We start from the raw sequence: 13906 nt of genomic DNA on the forward strand, positions 1-13906 counted from the left end.
CCACTTAACTTGTTCACGAGGCAATTTTTTCAAAGGTCAATAAACCTAATTAACAAAAAATACTGCCGTTTATCTTGATAATTAAAAATGAAATTCTTTATAAAAACGACCCATTACAGTTTCGCTGAAAAAAAAAAATTAAAAGGACGGGAGTTCTTTCTGTGCTAATTAGGTCTTGTCATTTCCATTTCACGATTACATAAAAAAAAATCGCGGAAAAATCGCGAAAAAGAGAATTAGTGGATTAATTTCAAAGGTTGCAAATATTCTATGATATCCAATATGGCGCATTTGCGTGTCGTCCACTAACAAGACTAATTATTTCTTCAAAAAAATATTTGATATCTGCTCACTGATGATGGATGTATTTAATGAGGCATTGTAGAGACTTCCGAATAAATCTGTGATGCAGGATTTTTTTTTCTCGGGAGGGGGCGAGAAGGGGAGAGAAGGGGGTCGTAGGGGGTTTGGGGGAGGGGGGGGAAGGGGTAGGAACCTGCTGGACGTTAGAGTGTGATATGTGACATTTAGTCGACTGCGAAATCCTTAGGTCATTCGCCTCTGTTGTTTTTATAAAGCGCCCTCCGATACCTTCAAAATTCTTTTTAGAATATGTATCAGTATTCCTTAAAACAATATTTACTTCAAGATAGATCATATCTTAAATGGATCTTAAATGAATCTCGATATATTCAGTAGAAAGTTATGCGACCAGTAACGTAATCAAGAGCACAGTAAGGCCCCAACTCCGCTTCAAACATTGCGTCAAAAATTTTATCCTTAGTTACTCACGTCGACATTCCTTTGAAGTCTGAGAGGAAGGAAGTTTAGAGCACATGACTCACACACGCTACAATGTGTAAGTATTGTCAGTACGAAACAGGTAACCTATTCTCTCTTGAAAATGTTCAAAAAGGAACTCCGGATTCGAGTCGCAAAGTTCGAGAGATTTTACGGACAAAATGCCATCTCCGTGACTCACTCAACACGCGTAAAGGATGGCGATGAGTTTCTCCGATTATTTTGTCACTCACCTAGCTGCTGACTCATCGAAAGTTCGAAACAGCTTGAATGTCAAGATAGGCAGACACGTGGACCAAAAACATCGCTGTGATCGTAGTTGGTTTGGGCAACAACCACCACTTGATCGTGCTACTAAGACCTATTTGAGCCTACACCATTAGTCGAAATCATCGATGGAGACAGGAGCACATTCCAATCTACGACTTGCATAACTAAGAGCATCTAAACGGAGTAAAATCACAAAAAGAGGCACTACTGCGTATTCAGTATCTTGTAACTCTCTCTTACTCAGTTTCATCGTGCCGTCGTTTTGTCACAACTGATGAAGCTAAAATGGCGTCTGTTCTCTTTGGACGTAACTGATGATAACATTTTAAAAATCATTTTTCTACAAGTGACAAACAGAATGCTTGTCTTAGACTGTCTTCAGAGAGTTATTGGGACGATGTCTATCTTTCTTCCTTTCTCACTTTTCTAAATATATGAAGAAAAGTAACAGATTTAGGTTACATTTATTTGTTTAATGAAATTCAACTCCCTTTCCATGGTAATTCCTCGTCGAGTTCACATTTTTGTATTCTTTTAGGTTTATTCTATGACTAACTAACTAACTAATAACTCTCTCTCTCTCTTGCCTTTCCATGATGTATGATTACATACATGTATGCATGCGTTCTAAGTATAACCAAACACTGAGCAAATTACCCACCACAGACATCCAGAAATGATAAACGACACAGGATGTAATTTACTGAATCCCGTAATTGCTTTCTAATCAGCGGTTACGATTTCTCTTCTTCGGGTAAATCAAAGATTGAAAAGCGAAGAACTTTACGGCGGGGTAACGAATCGCTTTCTTCGCTCTCGTCCAACACGACAGGAGCAAAACACGTCCGAAAGTGAACTGATTTATTTACGACCAGCACCCGACGGAGTTGAAAACACAGCTTTCAAATTATTGTATTTTTTTTTCAAAGGTGGTTCAGTTAAGATAGATTTTTTGTCATCTTGTCGAATTCCACTTTTATTTTGCTCTCTCTCTCTCTCTCTCTCTCTCTCTCTCTCTCTCTCTCTCTCTCTCTCTCTCTCTCTCTTATTTCTAATTCAGTGCCTTCCGAAACTCAACAAGACTGGAACTCATCTCTAATTCAGTGCCTTCCAAAACTGAAGAGGACTGGAACTTATCTCTAATCCAGTGCCTTCCAAAACTCAACAAGACTGGAATTTATTCCTAATTAAGTCCAGCAGACAATGACAATATCAATATTGGGTGGATAGAAGCAGTAAAGAGAAGGTAACTGGCATCTGGAGGTAACTGGCATTTTACACCAGATTAATTAAGCACCTTTAGCGTTCTGTGATTAAGCACGTAGCGTTCGATCCACCGCCGCCCCCCCACCCCCCCCCCACCCCCCGCCCTCAATTTGCGCAAAATAGAAGCGGGAACAACGAACTGGAGGGCGTTCGCCGGTGGCTTTAAAGCACCAACGAAATTCTAAATCTCTTTGACTTCCCTCCTCCCCTCCCCCCTATTCAACACCCACACCACCCCTAAAACGTCCCCCAACAACGCCCGCTCATCCTTATGCATCACTGGAAGACTGCTGTTCTAACGTTTTTCCAACCTTTTTTTTTTTTTTAATTCGTAGGAAGACGTCCGGTGAAATACGAGATTTGTCTCAAAAGGTAAAGGTAAATTGACAAACAAATTAAGCCTCTGATTAGCAGACTCAAGAGAGCTTCGGAATAACGATTATTCTCTTTGGCAACTGGAATTTACTGGAGAAAACAAGGTTAGTTGTTTCAAAACAAATTTGAGGGGAAAAGAGAATCGAATGTTTTTCTTGGAAAGGCCAGATGGCATTCAATGCACAAAACAGAGGACTGTTTACATTCATAAAGTTCAACATCATTTTTGTTAACTACGGATTGTTGACAGACTTGGACTGCGCTGTGTGTGTGAGAGAGAGAGAGAGAGAGAGAGAGAGAGAGAGAGAGAGAGAGAGAGAGAGAGAGAACACCTAATGAAGCCGTAATTACTTTAAAACACTACAAACAGTCTTACAAATGAAAGCATTGCTTTCCGTAGTATAGGGAAGCTTGAAAGCAGTTCGAGATCACATTTAAAACACATTCTCTCAATGAGATAACGAAGAGCGATCATAACAGGTAGAAAAGTCAAATCATCGTCTCATCACACAACCCTGTCAAAAATCACGATAAAAAAAAATCCAGGATCTGAATCCGGAATCCTGTTCTACCTCAAATCCTAATCAACTCTCCTTTGAATCTTAGTCTACTCCACTAAATTTCATTAATTGCATTTTTTTACATTTGAAACTAATATATTTCATGGAGATTCCGCCATTTGGCGGACGGGTTTCTGGCCTGTGGCAGTTAGGGTTTCTATTCTTTGGCAGTCAGGGTTTCTGCCCTGTGGCGGTCAGGGTTTCCGCTATATGACAGTCAGGGTTTTGGTGGATAGGGTTTCCGGCCTGTGGTAGTCTGCGTTTCTCTTCTTTGTTACTCAGGGTTTTGGTGACAGAGTTTCCACCCTTTAGTGGTCAAGGTTACCACTCTTTGACGGTCTGGATCTTTGGTGGTTTGGCCATCTGCTCTATGTATGCCTGGGCTACTGTCATTTGACAGACTGGGCATCTGTCCTTTGGTGGTGTGAGTTCCCCGCCTCTGGCGGCCTGGGTGTCTTGCCCTAGGTAATCTGGGCTTTTGCTTTTGGACAGTCAGGGGCTTCCATCTGGCTCCCCTTAACACTAGCTGCCCGGTTACGTTTGCTAAAATGGAAATCATCTTTATGATCATGAAGGAGGTAGAATGATCCAGCCATAACAAGAAGTCCTGTGACCAAGATAGAAGGATAGTCTCTCTGAACATAGAACGAAAGAATAGGTTTGAACTTATAGCGGCACAAGAACATTTTTGATGGTGTGGTGCCAGACAAAGATTTTGCTGTTCGTTTCATGTACAACTGTTGTTCCGTTCTCCCTTTTGAATACTTTTTTCCCTGTTTCCACAAGCCAATCCCTTCAACATGCGATCTCTGTAACTGATATGCTTAGCTTTTTTTTTCTCTTTTTATTTCATTTTTTGTTAGATTCCTTTTCAGGATTCTCAGCATTGTCTTCTCCGATATCGTTCTCTGTCAGTCTCAATGGATTTGATTCATTTGTAGCTTTTAGCTTTTTCTCCCAGCCATATTTTTTAAAGGGATTAAGTAGAATATCCAGAATAAAATGTGGATAAAGAGTATCCCTCATCCAGTTTTTGGCAGATTTCAGCCTTCGATGATAAAGATGATTTCTTCAGAAATATCTCACAGAGTGGTAACAGGCTTTGACTGTTATGCACGTATACGAATATGTGACACGACACTAAATATTCATTGCTTTACATTGTTTTACTGTACTTTCTATCTCATACAACGAAAAGGGCTCCTGCTTTTTATTTTCATTCCTTATTCTAGTTATTTTTTTATATAATTTTGCTTCAATATTATGTTTCTCTATCTTGTGAATGGCTTCCTTCTACACATTTTCAAGTTAACAAACTTACAAGTGAAATTAATTGATATATTTTTTCATATGCTGCTCCTTTGACTCTCCATATTCTATGGATTTTATTTCATAATTTACTTTAAATTCGCAAACGTACTCTACACGTTACTAACAACGGCAGTGTCTAGTACAGTCTTCGGTGGAATCAGCGTTATTGTTATTATTATAATAATAACAAATTATATAATAATAACAAAGGGCGATGTCCTTGCAATTTCGCACTCGTAATATTTTCACTAATATCACAGCTGGTATTTTTTTAATGATATTTTTATCATCAATGCAATATAAAACCCGACTGTAAAAAGCCAAAAAGGCAACACAAACAATTACAAAAAAAAAAAGTGAAACGTCAAACGGTCGAAAGCAATTAAGAGTAAAAGAGAAAACTGTTGAAATATGAAAGCCTCAGGGAAAATGAATCATTAAACAAGGAGTAAGTGGCGCAGAAATAAAAATGTTCGAATTGTTTTTCTAGTAAAGCGTGTACAAAAACCTCTCCCCCATAAAAGCTCTTAAAGATGATCCTGAAATTCATATGCCCCACACTTATAACGGAAACAAGAGGGAACTTAAAACGTAGGACTCGATTTGCTAAAAACAGCGTCGTGAGAAATGTCATATTAATGTAATAAAAATGCCAGGTTCCAGAGCCCGGCTGCATATTCCCGAACTGTAACCGAGTACCGCACCTTCCCTCAAAAAGATGTTTGTTTGTATGGTGTTTTTACGTTGCATGGAACCAGTGGTTATTCAGCAACGTGACTTCCGAATCACGTCGAGAGTGAACTTCTATCACCAGAAATACACATTTCTCACTCCTCAATGGAATGGCCGAGAATCGAACCCGCGACCACCGAGGTGAGAAGCAAACACCAAACCAACCACGCCACTGAGGCGCTCCTCAAAAAGATGGACGCCATATCTTAAAAGTAACCAAAGAATCTTCTTGAAAATAATCCCATTATGTTTCCCACACCCTAATTACCTAAGTAATCTGATATGGTTAATAAGTAAAAAATAATACACCGAAAAAATCGATTTTTCTGTGCAGTAAATATTACTCAACGAAACTCTCGATGTGCTGCAACATGAAACTCTCAGCCATGACCGGGCAGCACTTAGTTGCTCCCCAGACTCGGTCAAGTGAAGATGTGTCGGCGGCTGGCACCGCAATGCCAAACGCACGATCCATGGCTAACGTTAACCTTAAATACAATTTTAAAAACACTGAGGCTAGAAGGCTGCAATTTGATATGTTTGATTATTGGAGGGTGGATGATCAACATACCAATTTACAGACCTCTATCCCAAGCAGTTTTTAAGATCTGAGGGCGGACGGAAAAACTGCAAACGGACAGACAAAGACATATCCATAGTTTTCTTTTACAGCAAACTTACAATGCCAGGTTCCAGAGCCCGACTTAGCCGTTAAGACACTCTCCAAGAATCTAAGAAGGAATCTGATGAGGTTAATAAGGCAATATAGATACACGATAGTAAATATGGCTCCCAAATGAAAACTGACTTGAAAGACGAGATTCCCAGAATACAAGGAAAATAGGTTGGCTTTTGGCGGTTCTTTGGTGATATTGTTTACTTGATCTGAGGTGTCCCATTGATATTAAATATAAGGTACAAATAATCATTGTGCCGCATAAAAAAAAAAAAAAAATCGTAACTGCGTCTAAATCAAGTACTTTGACATTTTTACCTATTCTGGTTCCAATGATTAACAAAGACGTCGAATAACCGGTTCGTTGAGTCACTAGACGGATTATGCAAATCGAGAATCGGACAAACTCCTTGAGAAGTACCCACGTCTTTGGGACGAGTCTCGGAAAAGACGGTACTTACAATTAAGCTGTTTGGGACTTTCTGTCGTTGTTTATCAACTTCCATTCCTTCGTTTTCCTCAGGAAATTTCTCTCGACGTAAAAAAAATAAAAAATAAAAAAAAGGAAGAAGAAGCAGCTTTTGTTCTCAAACTTGGGGAGTTTAGCGAAACCTTCCAGCGATCTTTTCAGCTCAGTATGTAAATTGTAACTGTGGAGAAAAATGACATTTTTGCGGCGGAACGTTTGAGAGTAGCTGGTGTGTGTGTGTGTCCTTTCACCGACATATAATTCTCTAAGTAAGTAAAGACTCATTTGAAATATGAATTTCTGAAGACATTAGTCATGATAAGATTCCTGAATTCGTCATATTACCAAAAAATATGATAATAAACAATCAGTACTAATGATTTCAAAAACTTTTTTTTTAAGTTTTCAGTGAAGTATATCTTAGTTTTACCAGACCACTGAGCTGATTTACAGCTCTCCTAGGGCTAGCCCGAAGGATTAGATATTTTGACGTGGCTAGGAACCAATTGGTCACCTAGCAACGGGACCTACAGCTTATTCTGGGACCCGAACCACATTATATCGAGAAATGAATTTCTCTCACCAGAAATAAATTCCTCTGATTCTGCATTGGCCAAGCGGAGAATCGAACCGCCTGTATTACTGAACTGATGTATGTAATTCCTTGTTATGACTAAACCTCAACACCCGGAAAACATTAAATGAATGACACAGCTAGGGTGGGTAAGTCAGTGGGACCGCGGACATTCAAGTTATCAAATCTCCACACCTCATTACATTGAGCAATAGCTTCTCTTTTTTTTTGAGGTTTCTGAAATTACCAAGCAAAAAAGTGCATTTAATGACCATGTATTTTGTATGAAACTTTTTCATAAAAAGTTCCGTGCGGATGGTGTAATGAGCCAGTGTTGACGGGATACTTTTATGCCGCAAATATCAACCTAGTTTTTTATTTTAAGGGTAAAGATTTCTTTCCCCACCTCTCTCTCTCTCTCTCTCTCTCTCCGCGCGCACACACATACATGTACGTATATATGTACACACATATATATATATACATATATATATATATATATATATATATATATATATATATATATACATATATATATATATATATATATATATACTTTATGGAAATACCAGATTAGTGGCTAAATGACAACAATGCGAAATATTGATTATATTAACCACTTTCTTTGGGTCTGTTTATACTTCAGGTTTATGGGAAACTATATCCAAGATGGCTCATCTTATTCCAAAGTTACAATTGTAAATTGTATGCAGAATACCATATGTTTGCTTTATTATATTATGCATAGCCATATGTATAAATATATATATATATATATATATTATATATATATAATAAACACCACATGTTTTCTTATATATATATATATATATATATATATATACTATATATATATACACATATGCTATGCATATGCGCATATATATATATATATATATATATATATATATATATATATAACATATGATGTATATATATATATATATATATATATATATATATATATATATATATATATATATATATATATATATATATATATATATATGTATGTATATGTATATATATATATATATATATATATATATATATGCATATGCATATGCATATGTATATATATATATATATATAAATATATATATAATATATATATTAAGAAAACATGTGGTGTTTAATATATATATATATATATATATATATATATCAATATTTTATACATAGCATATGCATATGCATATGCATATATTATAAGCAAAACATATGGTATTCTGCATACAATTTACAATTAATATTTAGCCATTGAGGACTTATAGGTAAATTCAACTTCTGGTTTTGCTAGTTTCATTATATTTTCATTTGTTGGCCGAGTTTAGAGTCCTACATGTTAGCTTATATATATATATATATATATATATATATATATATATATATATATATATATATATATATATCTATACATATATATATATAAATATGTATATATAGATTATATATATATTATTATATATATATATCTATACATATAGACACACCCACACACACATATATATATATATTAGATATATATATAATATATAATATATAATATATATATATATAGATATAGATATAGATATATAGTAGTATATATATATATATATTATATAATATTATATAAATATATATATATATATAAGCAACCATGTTAGTACTCTAAACTCGGGCAACAAAATGGAAAATTATAATAAACTCGCAAAAAACCAGAAGTTGCATTTACCTAAGTCCTCAATGGCTAAATATTCATTATTTAAAACGTAACAAAAGACCCACACGACGCTCTTGTAAGCTGGCTTATTGCGAGTGAGAGTTCTGACAGAATAACAAATAAAGCATCAAACATTAATATCGAAATGAACTCCTATTCCGACGAAAGTCCCGTGAAAAATAGAAAAAGAGATTTGGAAGTGTAAAATGTAATTGTATATTTTAGTGTTTCTCAGCTGAAACTGCTTCTCAAAATCACAGTCATAAATCGATGGAAATTCTGCATACAATTTGTTACTTTGGAATAAGATGAGGCATCTTGGATATAGTTTCCCATAAACCTGAAGCAAAAAGAGACCCAAAGAAAGTGGTTAATGTCATCATCATTTTGTATTTTTGTCCTTAAGCCACTAATCTGGAATTTCCTTAAAATAACCGAACTCGATCTAAATTTAAACATCGTTAGGGGCTTTAGAATTCTAAGTTTTGACTCGGAAGGTAGTTGTCAACAGAACATCGTTTTATTCATCTCGTGTTGGAATATGCGATGAAAATGGGCGAGTGCAGTGAATGGAACGCTCTAGAGTGTGACTAGAAGCACTTATTCGTTTCAGCAGTTAGTGAGATTGCTGTAGGAAGTACTGAATCTCTCTCTCTCTCTCTCTCTCTCTCTCTCTCTCTCTCTCTCTCTCTCTCTCTCTCTCTCTCTCTCTCTCTCTCTTCGTGAGGAACAGGTCGACAGATGATCTTTGTCCGAAGCTTGACATCTATATACACACACACACAAAATGGTTAAGGAAATCTAACAGATCATAATCACAATCAACGGACTTCGACGTATTAGTGGACTGTGAAAAAAAAAATCAGCATTAAATACTGACGAAATAATGAACATTTAACTAAACCCATAATTTAGTTGCAAAATGTAATTGCTCACTGCGTGCAATGTACAGAAAAATTAAATTCATATTCGCTGTGGGTATTAATCTTCTAAATCTCATGAGTTCTCTATCTGATAATTAATTACTAAACACGCTCACGATTATAGGTGCAATATCTAGATTGAGCTGTATCTAAAAGGCATGGAAATTTGTACATATACATACATGCATACTAAATACATCCATACATACACATATATACATGTATACATATATGTACATACACACACACACACACACACACACATATATATATAAACACATCCATGCCTACATGCAATAATTAAATAAATATATATACACATATAAATATATGTACATATAAGTACACGTATATATATGTGTGTATGTATGGACGTATTTTGTATCCATGTATATATAAGTACAAATTTCCATGCCTTTTAGATACAGCTCAATCTAGATATTGCATCAATCAATCAACGACCGTGTCACCTATAATCGTGAGCGTGTTTAGTAATTAATTATCAGATAGAGAACTCATGAGATTTAGAAGCTTAATACCCACAGCGAATATGAATTTAGTTTTTCTGTACACTGCACGCAGTGACCAATTACATTTAGCAACCGTTATTTAAGGGTTTAGTTAAATGTTCTTGATTTCGTCAGTATTTTATGCTGATTTTTTTTCCACAGTCCACTAATACGTCCAAGTCCGTTGATTGTGATTATGATCTATTACATTTCCTTAAACATTTATCGAATTGAAATCAGATACGTACTGAACTATTACGTTGCATTCAAGCATTCTTGTATGCATGTCTACTAAGCATGCACGCAAACATAACTGGAATGACAACTTCCTTTGCAACGAATCTATTCTAACCCACTTAAGCACATTTTCCTGAGGACTACGAATATATCAGCAAGTCAAACAAGAGCAAGTCACCTGGTCACATCAACAAAAGAATAATTCTTGAGATCATACGAGAAGGATTAACAGAATTATAATTAATTCTGCTTTTCACTATCAGAAGAGCATTACGGAAATGCATTTCAGAAACAAAGCTTCAACTGGTGAGTGCATAACTATACCCAAAATTGTGAAGAAAAGATAGCACAAACTCACCAAGGAAATCACGGACGAAAATGCATTTACTGGAGTACTGCCACCTGGAATGGAGGAAAAGATAATGCAACTTTAGACATTTTAACCACTCGGGGTAATAATTATTTCTGTCAACGGGATAAGACATAAGCCGAGACAGAGTCCAGGTCAGAATGGAATAGTGGTAGGGACGATCTGAAACGACACTGGATTGGTTCAATCTGCTTTCCTTCCGTAGTGGGGAGAAAGCACAGAAAGCAAATTACAAAGTTCAGAGAATTGTTAGGAATTTCAGTGGAGTAGACTTTTTGCTTTGTATGGTGTTTTGACGTTGCGTGGAACCAGTGGTTATTCAGCAACGGGACCAACGGCTTTACGTGACTTCCGAACCACGTCGAGAGTGAACTTCTATCACCAGAAATACACATCTCTAACTCCTCAATGGAATGCTCGAGAATCGAACTCGCGGTCACCGAGGTGGCAGGCCAGCACCATGCCGACCACGCCAGTGAGGCGCTTTCAGTGGAGTATAGTATCCCTTTTAATTGTAGAAAAATAACCCAGATTCAGTTTACCTTACTTTGTTATTTGATTATAGAAACAAATTTAACACTTTCAATGATCATAATTGTTTATTGCATTCTAAAACAATTGTCTGGCAAGATCTGCAAAGCCACACAGACACGAATTATTGTAACAATGAAAATGCACCCAAAGGATTTTGTCGTTTAGAGAATAAAAGCTTAAGAAGAATGCTACGAGTTCACGGGCGGGATAATATGAGAAACATCACAGGATATTGCGAGTTAAGTTGAGTTGAATATAGAATTTAGGCCAAAGGCCAAGCGCTGGGACCTATGAGTTCATACTGCGCTGAAATGAAAATTGACAGCAAAAGGTTTGAAAGGTGTAACAGGAGGGAAACCTCGCAGTTGCACTATGAATCAAGTGTTAGGAGACGGTGGACAGTAAGATGAAGAAAGAGAATATGAAAGGATGTACAGTAAAAGGAACGAAAGTGTTTGCAGCTAGGGGCCGAAGACACGCTGCAAAGAACCTAAAGTAATGCCTACAGTGCACCTCATGAGGTCCACTGACAAAGGATATTATGGAAGCTCCTTCCAAACTTGGAATAATGATGAGAAGTAAATGGACATGGCTTAGATACGTCCTACGCACAACCTTGGCTGTAGAGGCTGAATTTCATGATTCGTCTATTCACTCCCAGACTCACTTGGACGAAAACTATGAGACGTGTAGCTAGAGATGAAGGGAGATTTGCGCAAGAGAAAGTGCAGGAAAGACACGAATTCTACAGAGACCCTTTGTGGATACGATGATAGTGACAAGGTAAGGAACACAATTCGTCTCTTGTCACTTGCTAGTGACAGACGCCTAAATTTTCGCATCACACTTAAATGAGATTCAAAATCATGTCCCAGAAAAGAAATATACTTACAAATTAAATCAAACAGTGCAGAGAACTCTGCCATTCATATTTATCCATGAACCCGTGTTTGTACTCGTAGAGCACATGCATGTTCTTAGTCTAATGCCATCAGAAAAAAAGGAAAAAAAAAACCTGCAACAGCCGGCAGATTAATCCCAAATGCTGGCTATTGTTGTGTCACATATTACAAAACAGAGAGGAAAAGGAAAAACGAAAAATAGACAAAAATATCAGTTTTCCGAAGTATCAAACGCAGCTCAGCGAGATAAAAATTATTCCGGAAAAATAAATAGATCATTGTATTTCAAACGCCAACCGTTCGCGCACGGGTTTTTTTTGTTTTGTTTCCAACAGATACATTGAAAATGATGAAACAGGTTTTCTTGTACAAACTATAAAGTCTGCTGGACGTTCGAACAGACATTACACTTCAATTTTAAAGGTGCAGGGCCACGAGGGATAGTTTGGGTATGTCGAAAAGGCGCAGTGGTTGGCCGAAAGGTTAATCAGAATATGGCCCGAAACTAAAACTCTCTCACAATCCTCATTCTGTGTATTATGAAAAAAATACCAGAAAGTATAAGCCAAAGTTTACGAAGAATATTTACAAAGAATAATGATTCGTAGAGATGAAAGGAATAAACGGATCTCTTATATCAACAGACTGGAAAGTATCTGGGAATCGATGAGTAGCTGGAATGAATGAGAAAAGAAGCCAAAATAGAAAACTGGGAGTTAATGAATTTGACACAAATAAAATCATTAATCAGAAGATGTTTCCTACGCATTCCAGAAGCCATAACATAGTGCATTTCGTAAACAACTTTTTTAAACCGACGTATGGATTTCCCTCCCACTAAAGCACTGACTGTTTCAAACTTCGTCCTAATTTTCGGAAGTACTGTGCATTGCCATAAGTGTATCATTGCCTTTTTTTACTTGAGAAAATGAGGTTAAAGCTGCGCTTAGCCACCCACCATCCGCCAAAGTGGTAACGTGTATCAGTGGCGTCTGTATAGTGTATTCTCCACTGGCCCTTATCAAATGGTTGTTTGAATTACTGTTAAATGTCACTTTACATATCCAGGGTCATACGAATTTCTTTAGAGCAAATGAATGAATTGTATGATGACATATAATTTTTTTTGTAAATAATTAAGTGAGTAAGGGGGATGGCTCTGCGTCACAGATACGTCATAAAGCACCGCTTGTTGGAAACGGTCTGCGGAAAGTCAAGAAGTTGGTCTTTTTCCTGAGAGTAAACGGCTTAATTGAACACATCTGTCAATTCAGTGTACTACCATAAATTAGGATAATGTTAGAAACACTAGAGTTCTTGAGTAGCATGGAAATCCATACGTCCGTTTAAAAAAAAAGTTATTTACGAAAAACACTATTTCAATGCCCTCTGGAATGCATAGTAGGTATAGTCTGGATATCTAGGAAGAATCACCCCGAAAGAAAAATTAATTTGCCATAAAGGGTTTGACATGGGATAACTATACCAAATGGTTTTAAGGTGGTCTGGACATATCGGAAGAACTGGAGTGCTTAAGTTTTCACTGAGAAGAACGAAAGAAGACAGGTTCGTACCGAGATATTATTATGTTACTATGAGATTTAAATAAAAGGGAATTACCTGTGACTTCCAATTATGCAGGTCCTGAAATCTGCAAGTGATGGAGGAGAGATTAATGAAGAGGATGTAAGG

This window comes from Macrobrachium nipponense, chromosome 46 (assembly GCF_015104395.2).
Source record: "Macrobrachium nipponense isolate FS-2020 chromosome 46, ASM1510439v2, whole genome shotgun sequence".
Lineage (NCBI taxonomy): Eukaryota > Metazoa > Arthropoda > Malacostraca > Decapoda > Palaemonidae > Macrobrachium > Macrobrachium nipponense.